This window comes from Triturus cristatus, chromosome 8 (genome assembly GCF_964204655.1).
Source record: "Triturus cristatus chromosome 8, aTriCri1.1, whole genome shotgun sequence".
In the NCBI taxonomy this organism is placed as follows: domain Eukaryota; kingdom Metazoa; phylum Chordata; class Amphibia; order Caudata; family Salamandridae; genus Triturus; species Triturus cristatus.
This window is the reverse complement of record NC_140591.1, coordinates 45,614,061-45,641,817: the sequence shown is the minus strand read 5'-3', so window position 1 is coordinate 45,641,817 and position 27,757 is coordinate 45,614,061. Positions and strand designations below refer to the sequence as shown.

At 50.7% G+C, this 27,757-nt stretch overlaps 1 protein-coding gene across 1 annotated transcript in view; it reads right to left on the bottom strand.

The window, feature by feature from the left end:
- LOC146799982 (uncharacterized) overlaps window positions 1–27,657 on the bottom strand; it is a 263,851-nt gene extending 236,194 nt beyond the window's left edge. The window contains exon 1 of the mRNA XM_085620925.1: window positions 27,532–27,657. The gene's annotated coding sequence lies outside the window, so the exon portion shown is untranslated. The remainder of the gene's footprint in view (window positions 1–27,531) is intronic.
- Window positions 27,658–27,757: the final 100 nt, after the last annotated feature.

The window sequence follows — 27,757 nt, the reverse complement described above, 5'->3', positions numbered from 1 at the left end:
GTGGGCACCCTATAAAAGTGGTCCACATTTGCGGATTGCTCCTTTTCGCAGAAAACTGCTTCAGTGGTTTAAGTATTATGAAAAGGAGGAGGGGAATTCTCTAAAAGAGGCATTTTTTCTTAACCTCACTGAGATAAAAAAAATGCATATGTTGCTAGGACTCTTTGTGCTCAAAATGGTGAACCACACCCGAATATAAGTGAGGCCACTTCTGCTCAGGCCCCCTACCCCTGCTCAATCTGCATATATTAATAGACCAGGCCAGCAAGAGACCGGGAATGACACCTATGCCCCTTTGTTCACAGGCTTTCTTCACAGGGAGGTATTTTTTTTTTGTTGCAGATTTTATATAGCGCAAACTCGACCCAAAGGTTTCGGAGTGCTTTACATGAGAACCAGTTACGTTGCACAAGAACACATTCATTTTTAGGTCTCGCCTGAGGCAGCGCGCATCACTCAGTGCCACCGCAGCATCACTCAGCGCCACCATAGCATCACTCGGCGCCACCACAGCATCACTCGGCGCCACCACAGCATCACTCGGCGCCACCACAGCATCACTCGGCGCCACCACAGCATCACTCGGCGCCACCACAGCATCACTCAGCGCCACCACAGCATCACTCGGCGCCACCACAGCATCACTCGGCGCCACCACAGCATCACTCGGCGCCACCACAGCATCACTCAGCGCCACCACAGCATCACTCAGCGCCACCACAGCATCACTCAGCGCCACCACAGCATCACTCAGCGCCACCACAGCATCACTCAGGGCCACCACAGCATCACTCAGGGCCACCACAGCATCACTCAGGGCCACCACAGCATCACTCAGGGCCACCACAGCATCACTCAGGGCCACCACAGCATCACCACTCAGTATCGCCTTTGCACTAGTGCACCACCACATCATTATCACTCAGCAAGACCTGAGTATCATTCAGCATCGTCTCTGCACCAGTCACCACCACCACCACCACTACCACTTCAGCATCACTCAGCACCACCTCAGCCTGCTCTCGGAATCTGGCATCTGTTGATTCTCCCCTAGTGTCTGGCCGCTGCTAGAGTTATAGTACAGGTACTAGTTTCCAACCTTCACCCTCCGATTGTTTATGCCCCCTCAAAAAAAGCTTTAACAAACAACCATTGGAATAGGCAGAAACAAGTTGCCAGCATTGCAAGAACAAAAGAAAACTGAGGAAATGTTTTATTGTAAATATTTTTTTTAATATGGTCGTTTAGTTGTCCATAATGCCTTCTTGGTCATATATGAGGTAACAAAAATGCTTCTGACACTTTTATTATAACTTTTCAGCATACTATACTCTCGTAAGAAATTCCGTAAAATATCAATAGATTCCTGTCGTATACTGCATATACTACTACAATCCCAAGTATACACTGGGGCTTTAGTATGTCTTTTCAACTGAATAACCGTTTTTAACCTCATAAGCACGACCAGAGGTATCAACTGCATGCAATAAATTATTGGTTTGAAAATAGCTCTCTTCATAAAATAAAGGCTCTGAACTTGAAATGTGTTTCCATTCACCCAAAAAAATATCACAAAAGTTAGTTCTGTTAATTACTCTCTTCTTTTTACTTTTGGCCTTCATAAAATGTATTGGCTTATCTAATGATCGAATTCTTTTTAATACTAAAATGAATAATTTCCTTTTTAATTCAACAGCCTTCTCAACAATAGTTTCAATCTGTTTCTTCTTTTCACAAAATGCTGATTTTTTTTTATATTTCTTCACATCTTTTAACAAATTAAAAACAACTCTACTGTAAAACATTCGCTTTCTAATTTCTTCATACTGATTCTTTCTTCTTTTACCATACATTGATTCTTGAAAACTTATTTTCCCATTAATTTCTCCTTTTTTCTTTTTATTCTTCTTTGTTGTTGAGGCATTCTTTTTACTTTCCACATTATGCACACTGTTTCTAGCCTTTGAAAGCTTTTTAATAAATTATTTTGTTCTCTTACTGCAAGACTTTCTTTTTTCCCCACATGTTGTAGTTCATCTAATTCTTGCTGTTGTGTTTTCTTCAAATAATAGACCTTTTTTTGTTGTTTCCTCTATTGTGTTATTCTAGCCATAGTAAGCTTTTTTTAATGATGATGAACAATATCTGTTAAAAAAAACTATATAAATGATATTAAAATAAATTAAAAAAATATACTATTGTATTACTAAACAAACACGTTGTATATAAAAAAACATTTAAACACTTTGTTTTAAAATCACTATCCATTTACTGCCAGACACAGGTACTAACTGGATAATTGTAGAACTGAATAAGTAGTGTTAACGTGTTTAGAGGAGTGCATCAATAGTAGATAGATGATTGTAATACTGGATGTATTAGTACCTGGGTCATTACATGAGTACATAGGTACTGACTGGATCATTAGAGTACTGCAACAAAAGAGAATGGTGAATTTATAAATGTTTGGATTTTGGCGCAGTGATTAGATAAGGACATGGTTCTGTCAGGATGATTGCAGGAGTCGACAGAGAGTGACAGTGTGATTGCTGACTTGCATGGCTACTACCTGGATTTTTGCAGGAGTGAATCAGTAGTCTGCAGGGGGTTAGGGGACTGCATAGATTGTGCACATTTGACTGTAGCACTGCGTGCCTTAATGCCTGAGTCATTTTACAAGTGCATGGACAGTGACTGGATAGGTAGAGTACTGGTAGATGACAGCAGGGTGAGTTTATAAGTGCTTGTGTTTCAGCACAGTGGTTAGATAAGGACAACGGTTCTGTCAGGATGATTACAGGAGTGGACAGAGAGTGACAGTGTGATTGCTAACATGCATGGCTACTATCTGGATTTTGACAGGAGTGAATCAGTAGTCTGCAGGGGGATAGGGGACCGCATAGGTTGTGCACAGTTTACTGTACCACTGCGTCTCTTAATGCCCGAGTCATTGTACAAGTGCATGGACAGTGACTGGATATTAACTGGGTATTTACAAGAGTGTATCAATAGTATGTAGCTGGTTAGAGGTCTGCATGCATAGTGCACAGAATATCTAAGCTGCACTAGTGTTGCTGTCTACACCATCCCATAAGTACATGACTAGTAACTGGAATTACAGTGCTGCAAACAGAGTGCATGGTGAATTTATAAGTGCTTGGGTATTGGTGCACTGATAGGATAAGTAGATAGGGCTGAATGGGTAATTGGAGAATTGCATGGGACAGACAGGAAGATTCCATGGTTGCATGAGTACTAACTGGGTATTTACAAGAGTGTATCAATAGTATGTAGCTGGTTAGACATCTGCATGCATAGTGCACAGAATAACGTTACTGGCTAGGGCATTCTTTAAGTACATAACTAGTAACTGGAATAATTACAGTGCAGCAAACAGAGTGCATAGAGAATGTATAAGTACTTAGGAATTACTGCACTGAAAGAATAAGTGTATTGTGCTTGATGGGTGAATGGAGGACTGTCTCAGTACTAACAGGGCAATACTTGCTCTGCAAGGACACTCCTTATAGGATTAAAGTACTGCATAAATCTCTACTGATACTTTACCTTTCTACAACTACTTTTAATATTACACCTAGCCAAATACAAAGCAGAAACCATTCACATTTCTCTGCTATACGTCTCACCATTTCACTGAAAAACATAAATGAGGGTCTCTCTACCACAACACTATCTACACAGAACAAACTTCAAATTGAAACCAAACACCAAAAATGTCGCATATTTTAACTGTACCTCTTTAAAGACTTATAAAAACTAGTCTCATCACTAATACCTGAACTCTACATATACATTTCCAATTTGAAATCAACACCTAAAATTAGGCAGTATACTACTAATGTACATATCCACACATTAAAACAATCTGCCATAAACAGCCATCCCTATTCCAAAACACACATAATACTATACAAAGTGTATATTAAACAACATTTAAATACATTACAAAAAACTGCAATAAATATTTCTTCATTACAAAATATATGACAAACTGCAAATGTTATGACTTATATTTTATGTTTAGAAACAAAGGCACCACATAGTACACCTCACAAATTGATAACTCACCTTTCAAATTGATTTGTAGATTTTGAATGTATCAGAATCACACACCAGATGTTCTTATGCACACAATGAATATAGTGCACTGCTCTTAACAAAACCAAAAAATGGCAAGTTTCCCTCTCATTCTCCATACATATACATGTAAATATCAAATCACATTGCTTCCCAGGTTAATTCAAATTCTAAAACACATTTCTATTGGTTACACATATCAGCCATTGCCAACTGACCTCTAACTGAACAGAAATTGCTTCTGGAATTTTCTGGAGTCGCGCCTAGACCGTGCACCATAAGAGATGGAGTCGCGGATCCAACGAGAGTTCAAAAGAATATTAGAAATAATTTTAGCTTTTTTTTTTTTAACAACACACCACTTCTAACCATAGCACTGACTTGGGACATCTCACTGCAATAACATATTACTTTAATATTTATAACAAATACACATTTTAATGCCACACACAACTTCCAACCCTACCTCCATTCTGCTTAATGCCTGTTTCCATAGTAACAGTTCATCACTCAACTGAACTCACAGGTCACAAGTTCAGCACACAATGTTGCAAATTCAAACAGCAAGTGTGCTTAACTTTCCAAAATATCTGCTTATCCTATCTAATGTACCTTTCAAACATTTTTTACTAACCAATAAGAAACATGCTTTTTAAACACAGAAACATGCACCCTATTTTTCACTTTATAATGTGCTCAAACAGCCAATCATTTCTCTTTTTTTTAAACTGCACCTTATCCACCATTTTAGATACCTCTAATTCTACCAACTGCGTACTTCACCTACAGACATCTTTTTAGAGCATCCAGACTTCCCGTCAAGATGCTTAGAGTGTGGATTGTGGGACACAGCTATGTTTTCTGGTGCAAAAGCTGAACACAGAGGTATTGACAAAGATTGTTTCCCTGTTTTCTTCTGACTTGGTTCTACCGAGTCACAAGATGGCTGCCAACAGTTCCTGGTTTGTTGACAGCCAATTAGAATAAAGCTTGTGGTCGGGAGGGGCCGCGGATCCACCGCGGCCATAGATATCGAAACTTTTTCTAATTTTTCAGGAACTACTGAACGGATTTACACCATTTAACAAAAAGGTCTCTTCCTAAACCAAAGGCTACCTTTTTGCCAAATTTGGTGTAATTCCGTTCAGCAGTTCGAGCTGTAGCCGTGTCTAAAGTTTCCTATTGAAAATAACATGGAGAAAACACGTTTTGGGACGCCCCCTTTTTTCTCGGCCCCCGCTTGTCAAATCACCCCGAAACTTTCAAGACAGGACCCCACGTGTTTTGAAAATTTCACAAAGATTCATCAAAAGACACCAAAGTTATTGGAAAAACAAAAAAGGCTTTTCTTATGGAAACTGGGTCCTAACTATAACTACCTCCTGGCGACCGCACTCACAGGAACTGACCGGCGCCATTTGATCAGTGGCGGTAGTAAAATAATAAAGAACAGAGATTTAATTTGGGATCATTTTGAAATACACTCACAAGCTCTCATGATATGGAAGTGCCCATTCAGGGCGGTATTACAGAGTTACGAGACAGTGTTTCATATTATGTTCAACAATGAATTTGCATGTTTACAAATGGCTGACACCGTGGGACTGAAGGAAGTCCGGTGTCCTTTGTTGATGTTCACACACATTATTATTTAAATGTTGTCTCATGTCGACGTTGGCCACTATTGAAAAGGGCGGTTGCTGAAACGCATCTTGTCGTGTTCGTTTTAACCCCATAAAGTCTGGGATGTGACTGTTCCCGTGAGTGCTGGTATTCATTTACCGTGAGCCCGAAAAAATGTACACGTGGTGTCCGTCACCACGTTACAAAGCACTCGACCGCGAGTGAAGGGAGGGAGGCGGAATCAAAGCGTGTATATATATATATTTGTGTGTGTGTTTAATACCAACCTAATACTCAAATATATAAAACAAAATTAGTTGTAAAAGCATGCATGGTAAAGGCGTGTTGTGAAAAAAATGCATGGTAATGGCACTCGTTTTGCAACGGCCGCATAGTAAAGGTAATGTGTGGTAACGCCGCGTTGTAATGGCAGGTCGACAAGCCAGCTCTCCCCTGGTTGCTCGCTATGCCAAAGTCCTCCGTTTTACTTTTCAGGCTCATTTTTCCCGCCAACTCTGTTTACATTCAGACTCACTTTTACCTCCCTTTTAACTCCGTTTTACTTTTCAGATTTGTTTTTCCCTCTAACCATTTTTACTTTAAGGTTCATTTCCCTCCTCAAATTAATTGCAGCTTGTTCCTCGTAGACTCTTTCCAGTACTCTCCCTCCCCTTCCTGCATCCTGCTGACTCCACCCAGCACCCCGCCCGGTTAACCTACTTACAGGAGGCAGCAGCACAACCCCAATGAGCAGTCCCTCAGGACAGCGCTCCCCTGGTTGCCTGCTATGCCAGAAGTCCTCCCTTTAAATCTAATTTACTTTTCATGCTAGTATTTTCCTCTAACTTTGTTTACTTTCAGGTTCACTTTTTCCTCGCTATAACTCCGTTTTACTTTTCAGGCTTGGTTTTCCCCTCTAACTTTGTTTGGTTTCAGACTTCTAGTCCTCAACCCCGCAACAACAACAACCTTGCCTCCCCGCGAGCAACGCCAGGACCTTTCTCCGGCGGAACTGAACATTCCACAGCAGCACATAAACCTCGGCCCCGGAAATTCCACCTACCACTACTGCTACAGTTCTTTTTTTTTTTTTTTTAAACAATTTTTATTAGTTTTTCCCAACATATAGCAGCATGGAATCCACGTTACATACAGTAATCCTGTGTAGGAGAACCAGGCAAGTGGTGACAATATCAAAGACAATAGTTTCGCAACAAAGCCGTTCCTAGCCCCCCACCCCACTCCCTCTCTACCCCCACCCCTCCTGCCAGTGTGCCCGCCTCGGGCTCCCCACCCGATGAGGCGTAAGGTGCCCCACGCAGCCAGGGAGCCGAACTTGGAATCACGGTGTAGGAAGGTGGATATCTGACTATGGTTACCCCCAACTTTTTGCCTAGTATCTAGCTGGTTTTTCGACTTAGTTGGCCTGAGATCCTGCCATTCAGGGTCTCAGGCTGTCTGCTCTCTCTTTAAAATGGACTCCATGTACCCTAGGTACATACTAATTGGAACTGGGCCACCTTATCAGTCCCTGTATCAGCATACCTTAGGTATCCAGGGCATAGGTGTACCCAGGGCCTACCAGGGGCTGCAGCATGTATTATGCCACCCCTGGATGGCCGCCCAAATCTGACACAATTGGCCGCACGACGGCTGGGGCACGGTGGTGTAATCACCCCTTGCTTTAGGTATAGTATTCCTATATCTAACCCGAAATTGGACACATGCATTCCTATCAGCCACTCCTATGGCAGGCCTTAACAATCCTGAAGGCAGAGTGCTTGGAATTATGTGAGGTGGTGCTCCGGCATGAGCTGAGCTCGTCTACAGCTTGTGGAACCAAGTCCTAATAGCTGTTCCAAGATAACGCGTACCATATACCCTTAAGTGCATTATAATCCTCGCGGTTATGTGCTAACTCTGGTATCGCATTATCTAAACATGTCGAGTGAGGTGTCATACAAATCGGGATACTGACCCCTCGCCAATGCTGGCGATGGGGTTAGCATTCCACCCTTCTAGAGGGACACGACATGTACGTAACCTTGAACCCCGGTTAAAGTTGACTCGAGCCTCAGCATCACATAATGGATGCTGCCACCACAGACACAAGTCTGACCTCCTGCTGCTGGGAGTCCTTCCAGCGAGGGGAGCTTGGACAAAGGGTTTCCTGTCAGGGGCGGTGTTCGCACCATCCCAGACAGGATTTTGTGTATCCCAGGTAGGCAAGGCTGAAAGGAAGGTGACTGCAAGTGGCACCCCGGTGCTCACTGTGCATAGCCCGGCTCAAACCAGTTCTAGGGGCACCCCAGCCCCTGAGCTGGGGCGAGACCGGACAAAGGATAGGGGTGTAACCACCCCCCTCCTGGTCCCACCCATAGGCAGGACCTAGTCACGGGCCAGCCCCTTTTCTTAGAATAAAGGTAGGAGCGGGTCCCCTTCCCAAATGGGATAATTCTGAATCTTGAACTACTTCCACGAAAGGAACTCTTGACTTTTCTGAAGACTCTCCCTTGTGGCTAAGGAGTAGCCACCCTGCACCAGCAGGCACCATCTAAGCGCTTGCGGTTTGCTGCACCTCGATCCTCCGGATCCAGACTGCCCAGCTCGACGAGACCCGGATTCCCTGCCATCTCTGACCTCTACCCGCATCATCAGCCCAGCTGAGATTCGTGGGTGCGACGAGACCCGAGGGACCGGCCATCATCTGAAACTGCATGATGCTTATCTAGCACGACCGCCGAGGGATCCTCGAGTGAGTGCTTCTGGGTTTGAGAAGCCCAACCCTGAGCGGCTCCAGCACCAAAGTTCAGCCTCCCCGCATCCACGAGATCGGCGTGGGGCCCTTTTGCTCTTGCTGCTCACCACGTTGTCCGGTCACTTGCTTGTTGGCCAGTGACCCTCCTGACGACACACCACGACGTATTTCATCGCTGGTCTGGTTGCTCCAGACTGGCCCTTGCTCCCTTCTAACAGAGGAGCACCCCGGACCCTCCTGGTCCACTCCAGACGCCATCTTGACTCCACCGCGTGGGCTTGCCTCCGCCAAGGCCTGTTGCCCCAATCCTGGGCCGAGCATCGTCGACAGCAGACACCTTCGTGGGACAGCTCGCCCTCCATCCTGGTCGCCGCCGCGCCTCCTGGTCCGAGGGACAGCAGAGTCCGACGTCATCCACTCACCTGGTCGAGGTGACTTCATCCGGTGCCATCCTGGTACCCACACAATCACTGGCTAGTGATTGAGAACTGAGTCCCCTCTGCTTTCAGGTTTCCTTCATCACCGATCCAGGCTTGGATCTCTCCCAACATCGACACTGGTCGCCTGCCAGCAACTTCTTCTTTCAGGCTCCAGAGACTATAACGAGGACTCCCGACATCTTTGTGAATCCCGTGCAGCCGCAGCCTCTGGGCTAGGTAACTCGAGCATTTCGGTGCTCCAACGTAGGTTCACTATCCAAGTGTCCAGATCCTTTTTCGTTTAGTCTAGTTGATCGGATTCGTCCGGAAACAGTAACTTTAGAAACACTAGCATTTCCCGTTCCACTTGTTGTGTATATGGTTTTTCGTGCCCCTCGGGCATTTGTGTAAAATGTGCTATTAGAAGTATTTTCCTAAGAGTTTTGTATTGTGCTTAGCTCCCTGACTCATAAAGAGCCAGGGTAGTCTTGTTATAAATAAATATCCTTTATTTTCATAACAACTTGTGTGGTGTCCTTTCACTTGACGTTCAAGGGATATATGTGATGGTAAACAGCTGGCTTAACACGCCCTCTAGAGTTTAGCCTGAAGACTGCTCTTGTCCACGCTACTAGGATAGCTGGTCTATAAGGTTGACTTACAACCAATCATCAATAAGGGTCGTTTGGAATGATACACAGTGATCACTAGAATAGTGAGCACAACATATCAGGCCAACTTCTCACATTGGTGAGCAGCGGTTGGGATTTGAGCTTGCTGTTGTTTTACCACCCACGTATCCTAAGAATATCAAGTTGAAAGATCACATAAGTACCCAGGTACATATAACTTAACTTAGAATACTCTGAGTTCTACTGAACCAGCTGTTGTAGTGTGACAGGGCTTAGCACAGCCTAACTACAACTCTTAGCGAGGGATCAGTAGGTAAACACATAGTGTAGGTAGGTGCATCACTTACACCTCACTAGAAAGCATGTCGGTCCGCGGAGAGTCTGCAGACACTCCCCTAGTGGTCATTGACCCTCCACAGGTCACGTCACGATATGCAGCTCTTAACTTCACGGAGAGGAGACAATTGTGTGCCTCCAGGAAGTTAAAACAGGGTTCTAACCCTACAGTCCCATTCCTGATAGGTCTCTTAGAGACTTATGATGCTAGAAGGGCTCCTAACGCAGGCCCCTCTAACCCAGATGGGAACATGCCCCCCTTAGAGGGAACCCTTGGTGATCCAGACCTTGGCCTCCACACAGAGGAGGAAGAGGAGGAGGAGTTATCAGAGGACGAGGCAGACAAAGGTCCCGTAGTAGTCGGTAGGCTCACAAGGACCAACTTAAGCAGGCATGAGAATGGAACTGGGGGAGCCCCGGGCCCACGCTCAAGCAGGCTTAACCTTGGGAATGGACGAGCTAGGTCTCTCTCCAGAGGCTCTGGCAGATCCGTCCGAACACCTGTCTCTCAGGCATCTTCTCAGAGAGGAATGACATCCCCCCAGAGAAGAGAGCATGAAGCGAAGATGAGGGAAGTCAATCTGAGGATCGAGCGGGAAGAACTTGCCCTCGCCAAAGAAAGACTTGCCTTTGCCCGAGAGCAGAAATTGAGTGGGTCAGATCCCACTGGTGGCAGCATTATCATTAGAGAGAAAGACAGGGGTATAGACACTAGACACCTGAGTAAAATAGTGCCCCCCTTTAAACAAGGGGACGACATCCACAAATGGATAACTGCTTTGGAGAGGGCCTGCACTGTCCAGTGCGTCCCCCCAAGTCAGTGGGCAGCTATACTGTGGCTCTCCTTTGAAGGAAAAGGGAGAGACAAGCTCCTCACTACTAGAGCTGAGGACGCTAACAACTACCAAGTCCTGAAAAATACACTGATTGATGGGTTCGGCTTAACCACTGAACAGTACAGGTTGCTGTTCAGAGACACCCAGAAAATTCAGTCTCAGGATTGGACTGACTTTGTCGATTGTGCCACTAAGGCTTTGCAAGGCTGGTTGCTGGGTAGCAAGGTTACTGATTACACAGGATTGTACAATCTTATCATGAGGGAGCAGATCCTTAATAATTGTCAAAACCAGCTTCTCCATCAACACCTGGTAGACTCAGATTTGACCTCTCCCCAAGAATTGGGAAAGAGGGCAGATAAATGGGTCAGGACCAGGATTAGGCCTACAAATCAGGGTGGTGACCAAAAGAAAGATACCCCCAAGCCTCAAGAGAAGGGTGGGGATAAAACAAAAGAGAAATCTTCCCCAGGGCCCCAAAACTCCACACAGGGTGGTGGGTCCCAAGCTCCCTCCTCTACCACAGTTAAAAAGCCTTACTGCCATGAGTGTAAAACTCCTGGGCATTGGAAAACTGACAGCAGTTGCCCAAAGGCTAAAAACAAAACTGTTCCTCCAACTACTCCTGTCACACCACCTATTACTGTCAGCAGTAATCCCCCAGGTGGTGGGAGTGCCCCCAAAAATTTGGTTGGGTTTCTTGGGGAACACAGGGGGATCCTGGCTTAGCCAATTCCCCTACAGCAGCTACTCTTGTCTGTGATGGTGGCATGGGGTTTGCCAACTTCACTGCCTGTCCCAACACTTTGGGTAGGTACAGACAGGAGCCCTACATCAATGGTAGAAAAGCTGAGGCCTACAGAGACACTGGAGCTAGCATCACTATGGTAGCCCATAGGCTAGTTCCCTCTGAGCAGCTTTTGCCTGGTTTCTCATACCAGGTAACCAACATTGATGGCAAACAGAACAGTCATCCCATGGCAGAGGTATGTCTCAGCTGGGGAGGTGTCACTGGCCCTAAGAGGGTGGCAGTGTCCCCCACCTTGCCTGTAGACTGCTTACTGGGGAATGACTTAGAACTCTCAGCTTGGGCTGGAGTTGAACTAGACACCCATTCCAAAATGGTAGCCCTTTCACAAAAGGGTAGTGGGGTTGTGTCAGCCACAACCCCTGTCCAAGTAGATTTCCTCCCTGAAAAGGTTGGAAGGGCAGTGGTAGCCACAGCCCAGGCAAAGACAGACTTCCCTGTAGAGATTGGCAGAGCTGTGACAGTCACAGCTCAAACCCAAACTGAGTGCCTCCCTGAAAAGGTTGGCAAGGCTGTAATGGTCTCAGCCTATACTCAGACTGACATAGGTGTAGTGAAGCCTGAAACTATGGATCACTCCACACAAACCGAGAGCAGTGGGGAGGAAGAAAAGTCTCCCTCTCCCCAGACATTAGGAAAAGGTCAGCCTCCTCAGGGAACTGACCGCACCCCTTGTGAAGGAACTGCCCCAGAGGTAGCCAGGCCTGGCCTGGCAGAGCCTCTGATGTCAGGGGACCCTTCCAAGGTGGGACCCCGTCTGGTGCAGGTAGCCTGCCTCTCTCTACCCTGCCTCAGTCAGCCCAGGGCTGCAGAGGACAGGGAGGCCAGTGGACCCCAAGAGGGCCCCTGTCCACAAGAACCCCCCCATCAAAAGAATGAGGATTGCCTGGCCAGTAGCCCTAGCCAGGTGATGGGTAAAAACATTCCTGAGGGATCTCCTTTACAGGTAGTTAGGGACCTCCCCCAGAGGGATTCTGTTGGGCACAAGCAAACCTGGGACCTTAGGGCCCCAAACCTGACCTGTCCCTCCAGTAAGCCCACAAAAGGGACCCCGCCTCCAGCTTTAGGTAGCCAGAGGCTGACCCTGAGAGCACAGTGCAACTCAGTTAGAGAAAGAAAGGCATCCATGGTGAAGGATGATTGGAGGAAGCTGAGGCCTCCCTTTGAGGACACTCACTTCAGTACTCCCTCTCAACACCAGCCTTGTACTTTGCTAAGATACACCAAAGGTAGCGATTCCCTATGGTGGAGACCCTCTGATACCCTTAGGGTGAGGGATTGCTTAGTGGACCATGAGACAGGGAGTAACCATGCCAGTGCTGGTTCTTCCTTATATGGCCACTTAGGCAATATAGGCTTACCTGGTCAAGGACAGCCTTATCTCCCTTCGTTTGGGGGGGGGGGGTTATGTAGGAAGGTGGATATCTGACTATGGTTACCCCCAACTTTTTGCCTAGTATCTAGCTGGTTTTTCGACTTAGTTGGCCTGAGATCCTGCCATTCAAGGTCTCAGGCTGTCTGCTCTCTCTTTAAAATGGACTCCATGTACCCTAGGTACATACTAATTGGAACTGGGCCACCTTATCAGTCCCTGTATCAGCATACCTTAGGTATCCAGGGCATAGGTGTACCCAGGGCCTACCAGGGGCTGCAGCATGTATTATGCCACCCCTGGATGGCCGCCCAAATCTGACACAACTGGCCGCACGACGGCTGGGGCATGGTGGTGTAATCACCCCTTGCTTTAGGTATAGTATTCCTATATCTAACCCGAAATTGGACACATGCATTCCTATCAGCCACTCCTATGGCAGGCCTTAACAATCCCGAAGGCAGAGTGCTTGGAATTATGTGAGGTGGTGCTCCGGCATGAGCTGAGCTCGTCTGCAGCTTGTGGAACCAAGTCCTAATAGCTGTTCCAAGATAACGCGTACCATATACCCTTAAGTGCATTATAATCCTCGCGGTTGTGTGCTAACTCTGGTATCGCATTATCTAAACATGTCGAGTAAGGTGTCATACGAATCGGGATACTGACCCCTCGCCAATGCTGGCGATGGGGTTAGCATTCCACCCTTCTAGAGGGACACGACATGTACGTAACCTTGAACCCCGGTTAAAGTTGACTCGAGCCTCAGCATCACAAAATGGATGCTGCCACCACAGACACAAGTCTGACCTCCTGCTGCTGGGAGTCCTTCCAGCGAGGGGAGCTTGGACAAAGGGTTTCCTGTCAGGGGCGGTGTTCGCACCATCCCAGACAGGATTTTGTGTATCCCAGGTAGGCAAGGCTGAAAGGAAGGTGACTGCAAGTGGCACCCCGGTGCTCACTGTGCATAGCCCGGCTCAAACCATTTCTAGGGGCACCCCAGCCCCTGAGCTGGGGCGAGACCGGACAAAGGATAGGGGTGTAACCACCCCCCTCCTGGTCCCACCCATAGGCAGGACCTAGTCACGGGCCAGCCCCTTTTCTTAGAATAAAGGTAGGAGCGGGTCCCCTTCCCAAATGGGATAATTCTGAATCTTGAACTACTTTCCACGAAAGGAACTCTTGACTTTTCTGAAGACTCTCCCTTGTGGCTAAGGAGTTGCCACCCTGCACCAGCAGGCACCATCTAAGCGCTTGCGGTTTGCTGCACCTCGATCCTCCGGATCCAGACTGCCCAGCTCGACGAGACCCGGATTCCCTGCCATCTCTGACCTCTACCCGCATCATCAGCCCAGCTGAGATTCGTGGGTGCGACGAGACCCGAGGGACCGGCCATCATCTGAAACTGCACGACGCTTATCTAGCACGACCGCCGAGGGATCCTCGAGTGAGTGCTTCTGGGTTTGAGAAGCCCAACCCTGAGCGGCTCCAGCATCAAAGTTCAGCCTCCCCGCATCCACGAGATCGGCGTGGGGCCCTTTTGCTCTTGCTGCTCACCACGTTGTCCGGTCACTTGCTCGTTGGCCAGTGACCCTCCTGACGACACACCACGACGTATTTCATCGCTGGTCTGGTTGCTCCAGACTGGCCCTTGCTCACTTCTAACAGAGGAGCACCCCGGACCCTCCTGGTCCACTCCAGATGCCATCTTGACTCCACCGCGTGGGCTTGCCTCTGCCAAGGCCTGTTGCCCCAATCCTGGGCCCAGCATCGTCGACAGCAGACACCTTTGTGGGACAGCTCGCCCTCCATCCTGGACGCCGCCGCGCCTCCTGGTCCGAGGGACAGCAGAGTCCGACGTCATCCACTCACCTGGTCGAGGTGACTTCATCCGGTGCCATCCTGGTACCCACACAATCACTGGCTAGTGATTGAGAACTGAGTCCCCTCTGCTTTCAGGTTTCCTTCATCACCGATCCAGGCTTGGATCTCTCCCAACATCGACACTGGTCGCCTGCCAGCAACTTCTTCTTTCAGGCTCCAGAGACTATAACGAGGACTCCCGACATCTTTGTGAATCCCGTGCAGCCGCAGCCTCTGGGCTAGGTAACTCGAGCATTTCGGTGCTCCAACGTAGGTTCACTATCCAAGTTTCCAGATCCTTTTTCGTTTAGTCTAGTTGATCGGATTCGTCCGGAAACAGTAACTTTAGAAACACTAGCATTTCCCGTTCCACTTGTTGTGTATATGGTTTTTCGTGCCCCTCGGGCATTTGTGTAAAATGTGCTATTAGAAGTATTTTCCTAAGAGTTTTGTATTGTGCTTAGCTCCCTGACTCATAAAGAGCCAGGGTAGTCTTGTTATAAATAAATATCCTTTATTTTCATAACAACTTGTGTGGTGTCCTTTCACTTGACGTTCAAGGGATATATGTGATGGTAAACAGCTGGCTTAACACGCCCTCTAGAGTTTAGCCTGAAGACTGCTCTTGTCCACGCTACTAGGATAGCTGGTCTATAAGGTTGACTTACAACCAATCATCAATAAGGGTCGTTTGGAATGATACACAGTGATCACTAGAATAGTGAGCACTACATATCAGGCCAACTTCTCACACACGGGACGAACCCCACCAGTGTTCCCAAAAGTACCAAAGGCTGTACTCTACCACTCACATGCATACCACCCCGAAACTCGACCACCATGCACATCATAACAAATTTGCACAAATAGCGATAGCCCTCGGGGAATATTCAAGCGGTCCACTCCTGGGTAGTCTCCCTGGTAGTCCCAGCAGGTCCCTCCACACTCCTCCCAGGCCGGGCCGCGCACGCCTGACCCTCACCCTCCTCCTCCTGTTCCCCCAAGCGGCAAAGCTCTTCCACCAGAGCCCCCCACGCCCTGGCAGCCTCTTGCGCTTTGTCATTGGAAGCACGCCTAGCCAGCTGTAGGCGAAGCGTCCCTTCAGTCCCTGCCCAAGCCAGGAAGCTCACCCTCCACCTCCGAACACTCGGCCCCGTTCTTGCCTTCCAGTGCATGGTAAGCTCCCTCTTCGCCATTATCAGCCCCAGATCGATAAATTTGCTCATGATTTTTGTACGGGGAGTATGCAGGAACCAAAGCAGAAGGCAAGCTCCCATGTCCACTGCCAGCACGCGGTCAGTCACTCGATTCAGGCATGCCACCACATCCGTCCAGTAAGAGCCCAACCCTGGACAGGACCAGAACATATGGCCGAAATCAGCCCCCTCCGTATGGCACCGAGGGCAGCCCGGTGAGGAGCCCCCAAAATATTGCAGAATCTTCGCCGGGGTTAAGTAGGCCCTGTGGAGAGTATAGAATTGAACCAATTGAAATCTAGCGTTGCGCGTGCCCTTCCAGGGTCGTCGTAGCAACTGTGACCACATCGTCTCCGGGATAGGCCTGCCAAGGTCCCCCTCCCACCTCTCCCGCAGGGTCGCCACGGGCGCGAGCACCTCTGTGGACAGCTGCCGTAGAGGCAGGTGATGGCCTTCACGGTACCCGCCGCCATAACGATGTACTGATATCCCAAGGACGTTGGGGGTTCCGACAGCCCCATCCTCCAGTGTTTGCCAATCTCAGCCACCAGAGCCGAGTGGAGGAGATAATCCCCCCTCGGCAAATCAAAATCCCTCTGCAACTCGTGAAACTGCAACAAAACCCCGTTGCGATAGAGATCCCCAAGCATGTGAACCCCACGGTCCTCCCAACCCGCCAACGCCGACCAGTCTCCGCCATGGGGGAGAGCCGTGCACATGCCCAACGGAATCTCCGGGGCATATGGGGTCACGAAGCTCGCTCGTCTCTGACTACGGAGCCAGCAGAGCCAAAGCGTGCGCTTCTCGAGCTTGAGCTGATCCAGCCGGAGCCTTTGCTGCAATATAATGAATGACAATACATGTCGAGGGATAATCCTACCCTGCGGGCCCTCCGGGCCTCTGAACTCGCGTGCCACAGCCTGTGTGAGACACTGCAACTACGCCGCCAGATAATACCATTCGAAGTCCGGAACCGCCAGCCCCCCTCCACCCTCGGTCTCATCAGAGTGGTCAACGCCACCCGACGTCTGCCCGCGCCCCAAAGAAACCCTGTTATCAGCGCCCGAAGCGTCTTAAAAAAGGAGGCCGGAATCCAGATCGGCAAGGTGCGGAAGAAATAAAGCAATCGTGGTAGCGCGACCATTTTCAGCAGCGCTATTCGACCAGCCACCGATAACGGGAGGGTGCTCCAAAACGCCATACTCCCCGTGAGTCCCCTTAGCGCTCCACCCACATTGCCCTCGAAGAGGTCGGCAGAAGCGTGAAATATGCAGACACCCAGATAAGGCAGGCAAGCAGGCTCCCAGTGGAGGTCGGCAAGCGCCGCAGGAGCCCGGGTCCCAGGAGACAGAGGAAACAGGCAAGTCTTGGCCCAATTAACGTGCAGCCCTGAAAAGGAGCCGAACTCCCGGAGCAGGAGTCTAGCGCCCCGCAGAGAATCCTGCGCGTCCGCTAGATACAGCAAGAGGTCATCTGCGTATAAGGAGATGTAGTGTGGCTCTCCACGCAACTGAACCCCCTCATATGACCGCCCCAGACAGGGCTCTATCGCCAGGGCAAACAAAAGAGGGGATAACGAACAACCCTGCCGAGTGCCTCTCTCTACCTGACAGGCAGCCGAGATGGTACGCCCCGTGCGGACTCTAGCCACGGCAGAGCGGTATAACAATCTGGTCCAGCGCACGAAGTGGTCCCCCAGGCCAAACCCCCTCAGCACCCGAAACAGATACGGCCACTCCACGCTATCGAATGCCTTTTCGATATCCACCAATAGTACCACGGCGTCCGAAGGGCCCTCCTCCTGGTCCCCCATGACCCGCACCAGCCTGCGAATACCCGCCGTGGTATTCCTCGTGGGAATAAAACCCGATTGGTCCGGGTGTACCAGCGCGCCCATGTGGGCCATGAGTCGTGTGGCCAAGATCTTGCTAAGGATCTTATAAACCACCGAAAGCATAGAAAGCGGACGGTACGCTGACCTGGAGGATGGGGCCCCACCTTTCTTCAGTAACGGGACTATGATCGCCTCCCTCAAGGTACCCGGCAGCTCGCCCACGTCCCACGCCTCCCTGTACATCGCCTGCAGCCGTGGAGTCAAAGCATCCAAGAAAGCGGCCTAAAACTCCACTGGGAGACCGTCCGCCCCCGGGGTCTTCTTCCGGGCCATGTGCTTAACCGCCACTCTGATCTCTCCAAGGGAGATTTCCGCCCCTAGCGCCGACCCCTGCTCCGGATCCAATTGTGGCAACCCAGCAGCTTCTAAGTAAGCGTCCAGCCCATCAGGCAGGTCCCGCATTCGGCTCCGATACAACTGCGAGTAATAGCCCCAGAATTGGCCGTTGATCTCCCGTTGGGAATAAACCAAGTCCCCCGTGGGGGTAGCAAACGACAGTATAGGGGTGCCCCTAAGAGCCTGGTTAGCCAACCAGGCCAATAATGACCCAACCTTATCCCGCTCAGCGTGCGCACGGACCATGTACTCCTTATAGTCATAGCAGCGAAGCCGCTCCACCTGCGCGGCCACCTCCTCCCGCGCCGCCAAGACCTCCCCCTGATCGCCCCCGTCAGCGTGACCAGCAAGTTCCGCCTGGCGTCGTCGCGTCTCAGCTCGGTCAACGTCCCGCGACAGAACCTTGCGCATCCCAGCGACGGCCGAGATACAAATCCCCCGCACCACCGCCTTGAGCGCGTCCCATTCGAGGGCCCTGCTTGTCGCCGTCCCCGCATTACCCGCAAAGTAGCGTTCCACACCCTCCCCAAGCTCCGCATGAAACACAGGATCCTCCAGCAGCGCCGGACTCAAGCGCCAAGTCGGAATCGCCTGTCGCTGCTGGGACCAGAGGACCGATATCAAGCAGGGGTTGTGGTCTGAGAGCGTCCTTGCCAGATATTCGCTATGACACGTCAGCTCGAGGGCTCCCGGGGTACACAAGAAGCCATCCAGCCGAACATGAAGGTCGTGCGGCACAGAATAGAAGGAATAATTCCTATCAGACGGGTGGTGCACCCACCAAGCATCTACAAGTCCCCAGGCTGCCTGCCAGTCGCGCCTCGCCTTGGCCACCCTGTGTACCGCCGATTGAGCTAGCGGAGGATGGGAGCGATCTAATTCTACATCAGTGACCGAGTTAAAGTCCCCCCCAAGAAACACCGTGCCCACCAGAAAGGACGCCAGCTTGCCAGAGAGCCGCGCAAAGAAAGCCGTGTAGTCAGAGTTCGGGGCGTAAATACTGCAAAAGGTCACATCCCTGCCGTCCAATCGACCAGACACTGCCACAAACCTCCCCTCCGGGTCCACCAGCGTGGTCGTAGGTTGAAAAGGAACCCCGGATCGGACCCAGATCAAAGCCCCCCTAGCAGAAAAGGTAGTGTAAAACAGCTGCCCCCTTCATCGCTTCTGCAGCGCCAGCCCCTCAGCCCGATCTACATGTGTTTCCTGCAAGAAGGCCACCTGGATCCCCCTGCGGACCAAGTATGCATGTACCTTATAGCGTTTTCTCATGGAGTTCAGCCCCCGCACATTCCAAGTAATGCACTTCAATTCAGGGCGGGTCGCCATAGGAACATATACCACAAATCACATCCCAAGACAACCTAGCGGGCACACCGACACATCCCCCCCACATTAACCGCCCCCAACAAACCCAAATCCCTCCCATCCCCAGAACGGGCTCTAAACCACAGTTACCCATCCAAACACCCCCTGAACAAAAAAGGCACCCTGGTAGCCACCAGAGTCTCACAATATGTGTGAGGTAGAGGGGGTGACCCAGCACCAGCACGGGCCGGACAGCAGTCCAAAAGGCTAGTCCGTATATCGGCCTCAGGAATCAGAGTCCTCTCCTTCCGGCAGCGCCCCACCCCCAGCGGCCCCCCCAAAACAAAGCACCCCATCTTCTCACGGAACCCAGGAGCGACACCCCACAGAAAAAATAATGGAACCTTACTCGCCCCTCACTGGTCCACAAAGCAGTTCTAGGCACGCCACCCTGCACAGCATACAGTTCCCAGTGAGGCTGTCTCACGCGTCCAGCATTCCATCTGCCGTGGCCGGCGTGACCTCCGGTAAGTGTCCACCGGCACTCTCAGAGTTCACTGACTCCTCCGACGTCCCCGACTCCTCCTCTGCAGAACTCCGCCGGGATCCCGAATCCGCAGTCGAGGCCGCAGCCGCCGCTCCAGAGATGGCGGAGACCGCCTTCAAAGCCGCCTGCCTCTCCAACTCCGTCTGTGAATGCGGGGGAGACCGGCGATCCCCCACACGCCTCCTGTGGCGGCAGACCCGACGGGGTCCCGGCGAGGTCCGGGCCTCCGAGGCCCGCCGTCCAGCTCCACTCTGGCCCTCGCGGTACCGCTCCAGCCAGCTCCATGCGTCATCGGGCGCATCAAAGAAATGAGCAGTCCCATCCACCATCACCTTCAAGCGGGCCGGGAAGAACAGGGCATACTGGAGCCCCTCTGCTCGAAGGGCCCTCTTAACTGCCATGAATGAAAAGCGATTCCGCTGAACCTCCTGAGAATAATCGGGGTAAAGCGAGACGAGGGCATTGTCAACCTTGTATGGGCCAGATGTCCGGGCCCCCCGCAGAATGAGGTCGCGATCTTTGAAATGGAGCAAGCGTGCGACCACCGGTCTCGGGGGGCGACCTGGAGCCGGTGGGCGGGCCGGTACCCGATGGGCCCTCTCAAGGGTGTAAAACTGCGACAGGCCCTCCGGTGCCACCACCTCTCGCATCCACTTCTCAAGGTAGCCGATCATGTCGTCCCCTTCGATACTCTCGGGGAGGCCTACCACCCGAACATTGCTGCGTCTGTTACGCCCTTCTGCCTCCTCGGCCCTCTTCTCGAGTAGGTGCACTCTATGCGATAAATCCCCCAGCGATGCCTCCTTCGCCTTCTGGGCCGGCTCCAACGCGACCAGCTTGAGTTCCGCGGTTTCAACGCGGTTGGCCAACTTGCCATGGTCCGCTCACAAGAGCCCGAGGCTAGTGGACACCTGCGCTATGTCCCGGCGTAGCGCCTCCCCCGAATCAGAAATGGCCTGGAGGATCCGGTCCATCTGCTGCTGCCGCAGTCCCGCCGCAAGTGCTCCAGCCGGGTCCTGGTCCTGCGGGTCCGGCGGGGTCTCCGCTCGATCCAGCGGGGCCGCCCCCACGCCGCGCCGCGGCTTCCCCATGGTCCGACCACCAGAGCCCCAGCACGCCCCAGCCGCGAGGAGCCTCTCACGTCCACCACGTGGTAGCGCCAGCCGTCCGCCTCAGTCAGGTCTCGGGCAACTCCACAAAGTGAGTAGCCGCCGCACCGGGCATGCCGCAGTCACCCACCAGGGTCCACCGCCTCCACGGAGGAATCCAGCCAGCACCCAGATGCCCCGCTCAGTAGGCCCCGTTTGGCGGCAGCGCGGCCGGGGGACAGTCATCACCACGCCTCCAAAAGAGTTACGGCGTCCCCGAAGCAGGCAGCACAGGGCACTCCTCAGGGGCCACTCCTGCAAGGGAACGCGGGCCAGATGTCACTCGGGCAAGATCCCCCGCCGCAGCACTCTCTCCAGCGCCAGAAACGTCCCGTAGCCAGGCCTTCCCCTAGGCCATAACACCAGGAGCAGGGGGGGCGAGGGGGGAGAAGCCCACAGATTAGTAGCCCAGGCGCGTCCACTTAATACCTCCGCCACCAGTCCCACATCAGGCCGCAGTCTGCTCACCAGGGCAATCCGCAGGGCACCACCGCCAGTCCCGGTCCCCCTCAGCCGCCGACAGTCCCGTGGTCGTCCCTGGGCCTCCGCAGCTGGCACACGCAGCAGCGCCAACAGTGCGCCAGCAGCTCCCAACGGCCTCAGGCGTCCACCCAGGTCACTCCGCCGGTCTCCGCAGTTGGGCACCGCAGCACGGGCCGGGCGCCACCACAGCCGGGGCAACGATCACCCTCACCAGCCACCAATGTACGCGAGGCCACGGCTTGCAGGCCCCGCATAGGCCCAAATCAAGATGGCCGGGTCTCTCCCAGACGGACCCGCCTCCGGCGCCGATCAGCACAGCCTCCCGGGGCCGACAACCCGCGCGATCCGCAGGCAGGCGACCCACAAGCACAGAGGAGCCGCCTCAGAGTCCTCAGCGCCGCTGGGGAAGTAGGAATTCAGGAGAAATTCCGAGGCCGACACGGAGCTCTCAGCTCACGCGTCCATGCTCGGCCGAGTCCAAGCCACGCCCCCCACTACTGCTACAGTTCAACTCCAATGCCTGCTAATCAACACCGGATCACTCCACAAGCACATCAGTGAGATCTGGGACACCATCACCTCCATTATCCTCATCGAGACATGGCTTAACCCGGCATCGGCACCTGACATCGGCATTGCCACACCATACTGATTCAAGATAATTTACCGTACCGTACCAGCAAACAAGGTGGTGGAATAGCCATCATCCACAAAGAATCCCCCAACTGCACAGACATTCCCACCCACAGCATGGAACACCTCAATTTCCACATAACACTAACTGCAAAACAATAATCAGAGACACTCTCGCCTACAGACCGCCTGGACCATGCCCTGCCTTCTGCAATACTATCGTCAGCTTTATCACCCCAATAACCATCAACTCCAAAAACTTCCTCTTCCTCGGTGCCCCCAACTTCCACCTGGAAAACACCAATGACACCAACACAGTCAACTTACTTGAGAGCATGGAGATCCTCCATACTAGTCACGGATCCCACACACATCACTGGACACACTCTCTAAACCATATTCACAGCCAGGGACAGAATCAAATACGGCCACTCCACTGAAATCAACAGGTAAGTCCACTCCATTGGCCACTTGCACACAACAACCACCCCCTGCACACCAGCTGCCCCCCCAACACCACCTACAGGAACTGGAGCAAAGTAACAGAAGTCCTCTGGACCAACTCCCTTGTACTTAATTCTAGCCCCCATATGCCACCACCAACCTCAAAGTGGCAGTCGGAACCTTTGATGCACGGATCAACACATGCACTGACCAAGTTGCCTCCCTCAGGCCCACCAAATCCGACAGATCCTCCAAACACCACAGCTGGTTCACATGAGAGCTCAAATCCCACAAACGCTCCTGTAAGTGACTTGAAAGGATTTGGCACACCAGCAAAAACAAAGACGGACCGTGACAACTTAAAATTAGCCCTCAACAGTTACCACCACCAGATCAAAGACGTCAAAACAAACAACCAGGTCCTTCGCCTGGGCGACAGCTCAAATCACAGCACTGAGACGGCCCTAATTGAGACCACAGATGACATCAGGACCCTCCTAGACAGGGAAGAGACCGCCGACCTTATCCTTCTCGATCTCTCCGCAGCTTGCAACACTTTCTCACTACGAACTCCTGATCGGCCTCCATGAACTGGGAGTTCAACGGAAAGACCTCTAATGGGCCTCTTCATTGCTCGCTAGATGAATAAAAATCATCCGCCTCCCACCTTTCAACTCGGGACCGAAAACATAATCTTTGGAATTCCACAAAGATCCTCTCTACGTCCAATCCTTTTCAACACTTACATGGCACCCCTGAGAACCCTGGTCAGATCCCGCAGCATGAACATAACCTCCTACAGTGATTACACTCGGCTCATCCTCCCACTCCCCTCAGATCCGATTAATACCAAATCTAACATTCACAGGTGCATGGCCAATGTTGCAGGTTAGATGCATAGTAGAAGCCTCAAACTCAATACAGACATAACAGAAATACTCATCTTCGGGAGAAGCAACTCCCTGTGGGACGACTCCTGGTGGCCAACGGAGCTTGGCTCGCACCCACACAGCATGCTAAAAACCTCAGAATAATACTTGATAGCAAGCTCTCGATGAAGAAGCAGATAAACTCATCCTCTTGCATTCTCACCCTGCGCTTACTCAAAAAACTCTTCAAATGGCTCCCCTTCTAAATCAGACGCACCGTCACCCAAGCCCTCCTCACCAGCTGCCTGGACTATGGCAACTCCCTCTACATGGGAATCACCTCTCAACTACTAAATAGACTCCAGACCATACAAAACGCAGCAGCCAGGCTCATTCTCAACCTCCCTAGGCAGAGCCACATCTCCCCACACCACAAAGCCGTACACGGGCTCCCCATCAGCAAACGGTTCCATTAAAACTGCTCAGCCACGCCTACAAAGCCATTCATAACAAGGGCCTAGCCTACCTCAACCACAGGGTGGACTTCCACCAACCTACCCGCATACTTCGTTCCTCATCCCTTTTCCTGGCCCACACTGCCTGCAGCCATAGAAGAAGGAGCGGTGGATGCGCATTCCCACAACTGTCAGCCAAGTCCTGCAATGGCCGTCCCCTCCACCTCCATACTTCCCTACCTTGCAGGAGTTCTGGAAGGTCCTAAAGACTTGGGGACATATTAACAGCGGCCAGCGCGTTACTCCAGGGCGATAAACATTCCAGAGATAGCAAGGTTATCGCCCTTTGGCAGGGAACATTGCTGGTTTTCCAGCGATGTTCCCTGAAAAAGGGCGATAAACTTGCTGATACGACCCACAGGGACAGCATAATCCACCCCCTATGTTAGGGATGGCTAAGTCAGGATTTTAGCAGACGTTAGGTTTTCTAATGTGTGCTAAAATCATGTGGGCTGCCTTGTAAATATTGCAATGTAAACATCAGCAATATTTGCAAAGTAGTCCATTATGGGTACGCCCAGTAACGCCCACTTTGCATCTCATTAGAGATGCAAAGTGAGGAGTTGGGAAAAAAGGGTGCTAACATGCGATTATGCATGTTAGCACCCTCTTGTAAATAGGGCGCTGGTTTTATCAACGCTTTTTTGGCTTTGTAAGCCAAAAAAGCAGAGATAAAGCCCTTGTAAATATGCCACTTGGCTTTTTAATTAACTCATCTAAACAGTAGCATCCCCCAGCGCCTGGATACGCAGCGATCTACAAATCCTATTGGATTGATTGATTGTTTCCCGCATGGACACCAACAGTGATATCATGATGGTCCCCCGACTCTAAATAGAGTGAACAGGTCATTAGTTGGGCAGACTTTTGTGGCAGAGTACCCCGTCCACCAAATTCTGAGACTTCAAGTTCATTATTTGACGTCCACATTAGAATCAAATTACAAGAATACTGAGGACATTCTATGTGCATTTTAATGGTTGAGCATGTGCCTTTGGTGTCTCAATAACCTTTTAATCTTGATGCAATAATGAATGCAGGTATTGATTGAGAATGTTACTGTGAATAAATACTGTTAATGAATGGAATTAGCCCATACGCAACGTTCTACATTATTGTTAATGCTGCCAGTGTTATAGTTATCAGAGGGGCTAGGGACGCTCAACATCCTGTGATACTGGGCAAATCATTTAATCTCACTGTGCCTAACAAAATGAACGTGCCCATCTGTAACGCAACTGGTGCTCATGTAAAGTGTTCTGATACCTTTGGGTCGGGTTTGCGCTATATAAAGCTACAAACAAAAACCTCTTGTGCTGTAATAAAAACACTCTACTGTGCCTGAAATTTTAAGCTATGTTCTTACGGATTTGGAGTTCTGCATGAAAAAGAAGAACATGCCGAAGCTGATAACTAGGCACCAAGTATTGTGGATAAGTTTAACTAAGAATAACAGCCCTGCCAAGTGCCACGCATCGCGCCTTAGCCTAACGCATTTTAATGCAAGTCCCCGCATCACAGCATTCAAAATAATTATCACGCATTCTAGTGACTCCTCAGCTGTCAAGTTGGAGTCCTGCAGTATGGTAATTTAATTAGCAAGGTCGGATCAAAGCTGGCAGCCCAGTTCGTTCGCGCTGCTTGCAGCTTTGGGGCTGGTTCCGGCACTGCTTGTATTGGAAACATTTACCTAACATTCTCATTACCGTGATCTAAAGCTGCTAGAGGCACCAGACATCACGTGGCATTAACGTCACTAGTTTCTACCAAGACATTGTGAGTCGAGCGAGGCACTCTTGAATTTAGTTATACTCGTGTTTCCTGAGACACGAGTGGGGGCGGGCAGCATTCCTAATGGTTTTAGAGTCTGAAAATGGTTTTAGAGTCTGCACTAGTGTAAGTGCTGATGGGAGAATGATATCCAGCTCTTACCACGCTACAGTATCCTGCGACGTCAGGGACTCGACCCCTGGGCTCTTTGCGTGCCTATGTGGCACATACTTCTGCCATTGCAATATGGCAGATAGCTGCTGGCATGTGCTATCCGCAAGCGGACCGACCCAACTGGCCGTACCCCGAGACTGTGTTTACACTCAGGGCATAGAATGGAAAAGGAATACGAGGGAAATAATCATGCTGTGTTAGGAGTTGTTGCAACCACGAGGCTGGACGCCAATTCAACTGCCTGGTGCGCCTATTTTCCCATGAGGAATGCAGGTACTTTTGTGCAGTGAGTGAAACTGTCTGTGCCCTGAGTGAACCGCGATACCTTGCACCTGTGCCTGTTTGTCTGTGTGGGTCTGAGCCTTGCTGGCTTCACTAAAACAACTTCAAGTTCCTAAATGTTCTTAATTTTGAGTTAGCCTGCCATTTAATTGTCAGGGGACTCTCACAACTTGACTGGTTGAGAGCAATGGCCTCGAAAATGCAGGTGGTACTATGGTGTATTTGTGGTACTAAAGAATGACACTACCAGTGCGCAAGTAAAAACTGTGCACTGAACAAAAGTCAACAGCGCTGACTTGGTGTTTGGGACTGGTTACAAAAAAAAACTGACCGCCTAGACCCCCGATACACATTTTACAGAACTCTGGTTATCAGAGATCAAAGCCCACCCCCACTTTCTACTTTCTATGTGTCGGTGCATTCAAGTAATCTTTTATTAGGATTAGGTCCCCTTTAAAGGGTGCTGGGTTATAAATACAAGCCGTGTTGAGTGGGGCCCACCTTAGCACTGGCAGAATGGCTTCAGGTCAGCGTGTGAGTTTACATCAGTAGACAGGGGCACATTTTTTTAGAACTTATGTTATTGTACATTACTAGTGCACTGTACTTTTCAGGAGCCCTGATGAGCAGCACGATATAGTTGAAGTCGCACTTTACTCGCCGGTGACGGTGGGGTGAGTCTGGTCAGTGGTGATGGAGATATTATCACTCATAGTCGTTGAACTGCTACTCATAATTACACTGAAATTCTGAACAGGTCACACTTAGCAATCTGAAACCTTGGCAGCTATGCCAACCTGCTCTTTAACAAACATTAGGGCGAATGGAGGTTGAATGGAGCTCTTGGCCTTTCCACGATCAGCCCCAGCTCAGGGTCGGCCTTGAATCAGCCCCAGCTCAGGGTCGGCCTTGAATCAGCCCCAGCACAGGGTCGGCCTTGAATCAGCTCCAGCTCAGGGTCGGCCTTGAATCAGCCCCAGCACAGGGTCGGCCTATAATCAGCTCCAGCTCAGGGTCGGCCTTGAATCAGCCCCAGCTCAGGGTCGGCCTTGAATCAGCCCCAGCACAGGGTCGGCCTTGAATCAGCCCCAGCTCAAGGTCGGCCTTGTCACCACAGAAAGGGCACTAATATTTATAGGGAGACCCTCCTCCCTACAGCACTGAGAGTCACTGCACACACTATCACTCACTTGTTTTGGTTTCCTGACCCTCATTCCTCCTATCCGTTCTCCCTCATTTTTACCGCGTGAACTGTGACCCGTGAGCGGCGAGAGGAAGGAGAAACAGCAAAGCAGGGATGGAAGAGACGGGGCTAGTGCGCAGGCGTGGAAAAGGCATACTATGACTGCGCATGCCCAGAGAAAAAGCACTACATTCCACGCCTGCTCAGAGAAAACTGGTGTTCCACGCATGCTC